Genomic DNA, 6,948 nt, shown 5'->3' on the forward strand with positions numbered 1-6,948 from the left:
AGAGAAGAGGGAGTGAACAAGTAAGAAGCGCAAGGGAACAGTTTGATACTGGGTTTTGGAGCCTGGGCTTTTTTCCCTTTTTTCTCCCCAGGAGCATGAGACAGCTGTAGACCCTGTGAGTGAATCAGGAGAATCTAGTTCCAGCGGTGAGGTGGTGACTGATGGATGCCAAGTTACTAACTGAGACATAAATATAAGGTGAAAGAAGAGAAAGAGGAAGAGTGAAAACTGCAGCTACCAATGGTCAAGGTGGAGGGCCTATTTTGCCTGAAGCCCTGCAGGCTTGGAATATTCCCGGGAATAAGGGAAATGGCAGGCATGGAGAGGAAGTGAGAAGGGGATGTAAGAAGCTCTTTTGTCCCTTTCCTGTTTGCCGGTTTCTGTTCCCCTTAAACTTTAATTATAAAACTGAGATCACTAGGTAACATTTAACCTTTTAGCCTAACTCCTGACTTATGCTCTACTAAATGCACACAATGCCTTGCCTAACCTGTTGATTCTTTTCCTAGATTAAAAGAAGTAGGAATGAAGAATTAAGTAGTTAAAGAAGGACCAGCTCTCTACTCCCAGCAGCTCCCTTAGCAATCCTGCAGGCAGACCACCGTGGATGAGATAACATCTGAAGAAAGATCCTGAGGACTCAGCCAACCTGCACACAATGGAAAATGACGTAGAGCTTGACCTCCTGCCTTGATGATTCACTGAGATTCTTTTCCTCTTTTCTTTTTAAAAACTGTCATGACTGAGCAGAATCTTTGGAGTTGGTTTTGAGGACACGAGTCTGCTTTCTCCCCAGATTACCGACCTTCTGATTAAAGCTAGCTTTCCTTTACAAGTATTAGCTTTCTAGCAACAAGAGTCGAGCCTGAGTTCTGTAACAGGAGCGATCTGAGACAAATTTAGGAGAGTGTGACATCTAGAGATTCACTGTCACTCCCTGGAGTGTTTATTCTTCCAACTAGTAAATGTGCTTTGGAAGGTTTTTTGGATAACCCCCCAGTTGACCTTTCATAACTCAAAAGAACGGCCACTACCCAAGAGAAAATAAGTTGTCAAAAATGCAGTGCTTTTAAAAAATTCCACTGGAGACCCCACTGCAGCACTTGCCTTTCACTGTAACCCCAGTAGACTCCCCACTCATTCCCTGAGCACAGCCCCTGCTTCTCCTCTTGGGAAGATTATGGGCTGCCATTTCTTGTGGCGATTCATGAAACAGGTTCTCCTTAGTTTGGCTCAGTAGACTTCTCTTTCACTGTATTGTAAATATTTTTTTGTTTTTTTGTATATTATGGTGTTTTGACATCTTAAAAAACCTTTCTGGCTGGTGAAAAGACTGCCTTTCCCAGGGCGAGCCAATTCTTAAAGATGGGAAAGGCCCCAGCCAGGTGCATGTTGATATGTAAACTACTCAATCCACATCACCTCTTTTTTGTGGCTCTGACACCCCAGGAGGCAAAATCCTTCTGCCTTAATCCTCCCAGGGCTAGGTGTCAGGCAACTAGGGACCAGCCCTTTAGCCCAAAGCACTTTGAAGAAATACTCAAGCTAGCCAGTCCTAAACTATTTACTCTGCTCTGCCCTGCCTTTCCCACAGAAACTCAATAAAAGTTCTGACCTAAACCTTCCCCTCACTCCTATTTTCTGCCTCCTGACTACCTTGGTGCTTTCCTATGTGGCCCTGCATGACATGCAAAGCCTTCTGTCTCTAGGATCTATAGTACAATAAACTTTGTTTTTCCTGAGCCTCTTCTCTGTCTCCTCTTGTGGCTGCACCTGACTGACCATCTCATAAAAAATACAAAACATCCACACCAAAACACTTTTACCATGATACAACTCCCTGATATTTAAAATAAATGATAGGGACTTCCCTGGTGGCACAGTGGTTAAGAATCTGCCTGCCAATGCAGGGGACACGGGTTTGAGCCCTAGTCCCGGAAGATCCCAAGTGCCGTGGAGCAACTAAGCCCGTGCACCACAATTACTGAGCCTATGCTCTGGAGCCCGCAAGACATAACTACTGAGCCTATGTGCCACAACTACCAAAGCCCATGTTCCACAACTACCGAAGCCCACGTACCTAGAGCCCGTGCTCTGCAACGAGAAGCCACTGCAATGAGAAGCCTACGTACCACCACAAAGAGTAGCCCCCACTCGCTGCAACTAGAGAAAGCCCGCAAGTGGCGACGAAGAACCAACACAGCAAAAAATAAATAAAATAAATTTTAAAATAAAATAAAATAAATGATAGGATTTTGAAGCATGAATTCACCTCTTTGCAGAGTGACCGACATAGGAAAAATGTCTTGGGATTGCAGTTTGTATTGGATTTCTAAAATCAACCAGATGTGCTGGAATTTATATCATTAATTCATGTTACTGTTTATTGCAGCTGATATTTACCAATCAGAATGTAAATATTTAAATAAACAATCAGTACCATCATAACAGTGCACAGTGGCTAACATCAGCCCTGGATGCACGCTTAGTGAATATTACCATCAAGATTCTGGTCCCCTCAGTACAAAATTAGGTCAACGGCACCTCTTAGACTATACTGCCTTCTCAGTGATAAATCATATCCTTCTAAATTTTGATGTTTTTGGAATTCTTTCAAGATCTCTTTAAATAAATAATCAGATCTTAACTTTCTCTGAGTCCTAAGAAGGGTGAATTTGGGGAAAATATTTCTTTCACTAATAAGTTTACAAAAGCTCTGTAGGATTTTGGACACTTGTTGAAGAGGATACTAGATAAAGCACTAGATATTTTATTGATATAATATGATTTCGTCTTTAGTTTCATTTGATTTAATCATTTTTGACTAAAGGCTATTACAGAATAACAAATGTGACATTGTCTCATGTTATATATGACATTTTGTACAAGCATAAGCCAATGTTTAATTTTGGAAAGGGTCACCTACCCACCTACTCCCATTCCAAAATATTCAGAACATGAGGGAAGAGAATAAGACCAATGGAAAGAATATGACCTTGCACAACAGAAAGACCTGGGTCTGAACTATGCCTCTGCCACTTCCTTGCTCTGTGAGTATAGAGAGATTATTTAAATTCTTTTAGCCTCAATTTCTTAATCTTTTCCTTGTTATAATTTTCTTTTCTGAAAGTTTATCTATTTATTTTAAAATTGAGATATAAATGACATTAACCAGCTTTTTAGTGTATTATATGTCCACATATATATAGTGTTATTTGTTTACCTTGCTTGGATAGCATAAAAGACCATCAGGAGGCACCATGGACAGACCATGGAACAAGGACTGGAGTGGATATCTGTATATCACCTGAAATAAAGACTGCAGACTGATAAAGAAAAGGCAAGGTATTTAATCTAGCAATTTGAAGTAGGTGATCAGCCTTACATTATTGAGTTAACCGTATGTGAAAATTAAGGAGACATGTACACCGTCTCTTTTTCCTCACGTATGCATATATGTTTGGTTCACTGCTGTACACTTAAAGGTCTCCTCCCCAATGGGCCATTTTGACTTTAAACTAGATGAAGGGATTCCTCATTCCCTATCTTTTTCTTGTTCTCTGCTATTCTGTTCTTTGGCTTCTGCTCATCTTTTAGTTTATTCATTTCTTCCTTTGAAGGTTTCTTAGTAAAAGAGATTTGGAATTTATTTTCTTCCCTAACATGATCCAGTTTTACATATTTTTTTTCTTTGTCCTCTGTCCAGGAAGCTTTATATGCTTTTGTAATCACTGTTGCTCCCTATGTCTATCTCCTCCCTCACCTGCTACCATTACCAAGGTTTGTAGGTACAGGAGCAGAGTTTGCTCCGTACCAATAACAAGAATACATTTCTGTAAACTTATTACTGAATGAAACACTGATCCCAAATTCTCCCCTCTCAGCACTCATGGAAAGTTAAGATCTGATTATTTATTTTAAAAGACCTTGAAAAAATTCCAAAAATATCAAAATCCAGAAGGATAATTGTGTCCAGAGATAATTCTATCATCTGTCTCTCTCTCTCTCTCTCTCTCTCTCTCTCTCTATATAAAATATATATAAAACAGCTGACATAAAACCATGATGAAATTGTGACAAACATGATAATGGCTGTAGCACTTAACCAAATTTTGTTATGTGCATTGCCTATCTATATCCTTGGCAAAGACAGTGATGGGTGGGTCTGCCTTCACAAGGCCATTTGTGTGTATCTGTGTGTGTGTGTGTGTGTGTGTGTGTGTGTGTGTGTGTGGTAAGGGTTAGCGGTGAGTACACATAGAAGGGGGATGCGAAACAGCTTGATCTCAGTGAAGGAAAACTTGGCATATATCTAGTTTAAGCTATTCAGGGTCAAGAGTCCAGAAAATCTACCTTCGACTTCATATCTCTATCTATCTATCTATCTATCTATCTAGCCATCCATCTATCCATCAATGTTCATACATGAACTGTTCTGCTCATGGAGGAAAAGAAATAAAATTAAATATCATATATAGTTAATCTCAGATCTGATTTCCAAACATCACATTTCATATGATTTTTTCTTAAGAGTTTATACATATACAATGTATTTGATTCTTAACTGCTAATGGCTTTTTTAAAAATTGCTTACATTATCTTTGAAAATTCACTTAGCTTAAAGGCATAATGCAGCTGGAATCTGTTATGTGTTGGGCTTGATGAAACCAAGGAATTTAGTCTCATGGAAGCAGGGATTTTTAAATAAAGTTTTTATTAAAAACTTTGAAGTCCTTATATATGTCTTAACTTTTACTGAGTAGTAAGTATCCGTGCTTTACATTAACAATGCATATTAACTTTCATAAATAACAGATCTGGGGGACTCCTACTGTAGCAAGACAGAGTAACTGGCCCTGGGCTAGCCCACTCAATATAAACAGTGATCAAACAGGACACAATATACGAAGCAACTATTTTAGACATTCAACAAGAGGCAACACAAGACTGTGATCTCTGAGAGAAAAGAAACACCAAGTGAACCCCATAATCACCATTACTTTCTCTCAGAGGCAGTTTCCAGATTACAAAGAAGGGAAGTGGATCCCAATCAGAGCATGATGGTCTTCCTGAGTTTAGGAGACAGAAATTGGAATTCAGGACCACTAAATAGGTTGAAATTTGTAGAAATGAGGACCAGAGGAAAAGGAATCGTTCAAAGAAAGAAATCTGCCAAGGAATCATTTTAAAGTTTTTCACCAAATATTAAGCTGTGAGTGCACAGGAAAAGCTGGGGAACTGTGAAAGGAAATATAGACTGTGGAGGTCACATATTTCTGAGAGACATAGGGGTTTTGACTAACTAGAGCCTTGCTAAACACCATGGCATTCAATGTAGATCTCTGAAAGTTTATATATTAGGAGTGGGCCACTACTGTAAATAAAAAATAATACAGCCCTATCTTAACAATCAAGGAGATCCACTATTTAATTAATTTTCTGCCAAAGTAATGCTTTATGCTTTCTAAAGAAATATTAAAAAAAAAACCTTACTCTCAACAATATAGTGTCCATGTTTAGCTTAAAATAAAACATTACTACATAGGCATAGAAGCAAGAAATTTTTTGTTCCATAATGAAGGGAACAAGAATAGTAGAGACAGACCCTGAGATTACAGAGATGTTGGAATTAGCAAGCAGAATTTAAAACAGTAATTTAAATATGTTTAAAATATTAAAGGAAAGAATGAACATGATGAATACACAGATGGGAAATCCCAGTAGAGAAATAGAAACTTAAAAAATGGAAATTTGAAACTCAAAAATGCAACAACTAAAATAAAAAAAATTGATCATTTTTATCTCATAAATACTAAAAATCTCTGCTCATCAAAAGCCTAAGACTGGGAGAACATATTTGTAATACAATGCACTTACATCAGACTATCTAAACAACTTTTATAAATCAATCAAAGAACCCCCAAAACCTCCCCCGCCCCCCCAAAAATAGGCACTTTTTAGTAAAAGGGCAAAAGAACTGAACTGCCATTTACAAAGGAAGATAAGCAAGTAACACATGAAAAAATGTTCATCATCATTAGTCATTAGGCTTTGATGCAGGAGATAGGTCCCAGGGTGAGAGCAGCTGGAGTTTGTTCCCTGTGGACCAATATTCCAAGATGGAGACAGCAGGAGTGAGAGAAGTGGCTAAGACCTGCCCCGATAAGACATAAAAGACAACATATTTCTCATTCTCGAAGTCAAGGAGACGTTCCCGCTAAAAAGCTCCTTGGAAGTCAAAAGGGGAGTGATGTCAAGCTACCCATAGGCCTCTTCACTGGAATCCATCTTGGCTAAGAGATGCACATTCACACATGGGAGGTTCCTCAGATATACCAAATACGGACTCAGAAGCAGGAAAATCAAAATGATTGGCCAAAGAAAACCTGGAAGAAATGCCCCATATAAGTGACTTAAACTACCATGAGAGCACAACTCTCTCTCTGAGTCCACCTGTGTGTCTATCCATAGGTACTGCATTTTTTCCCCCTAATAAACACTTTACTTGTTTCACTACTTTCCGTCTTTGTGGGAATTCTTTTCTGCAAAGCCAAAGGGCCAGGGCCTTGTCACTGACCACTTGTCTAATGGCTAAGAATTGGTGGTCTCACTGCTGCTGCCCGACTTCAATCTCTGGCCTGGAACCGAGACTCTGCTTCAAGCCACTGCAGGCCAGGGCCACCTGAGATCAGCTTATGAAAATTGAATTCACAGTGAGTTGATAGTATATACTTACTAGAATAACTAAATTTTAAAAGGCTGAAATGACTAAATATTGACAAGTATTTATAGCAATTGGAACTCTAATACATTGGAAATAGGTGTGTAAAAATGATACAACTAATTTGGAAAACCACTTGGCAGTATCTTTTAAAGTTGTAATTGCTGTATGACTCAGCAATTCCACTCCTAAATATTTATCCAAAAGAAATAAAAACAGACATTGAC

General features: G+C 38.8%; 1 long non-coding RNA gene across 2 annotated transcripts in view; it reads left to right on the plus strand.

Moving 5' to 3' along the window:
- The window catches only part of LOC137210971 (uncharacterized), a 128,604-nt gene extending 126,733 nt beyond the window's left edge, over positions 1-1,871 (plus strand). For both annotated transcript variants that reach the window (XR_010936828.1, XR_010936830.1), the window contains one exon: positions 510-1,871. This is a non-coding gene — a long non-coding RNA (uncharacterized lncRNA). The remainder of the gene's footprint in view (positions 1-509) is intronic.
- The last annotated feature ends 5,077 nt before the right edge of the window (positions 1,872-6,948 follow it).

This window comes from Pseudorca crassidens, chromosome 18, assembly GCF_039906515.1.
Source record: "Pseudorca crassidens isolate mPseCra1 chromosome 18, mPseCra1.hap1, whole genome shotgun sequence".
Lineage (NCBI taxonomy): Eukaryota > Metazoa > Chordata > Mammalia > Artiodactyla > Delphinidae > Pseudorca > Pseudorca crassidens.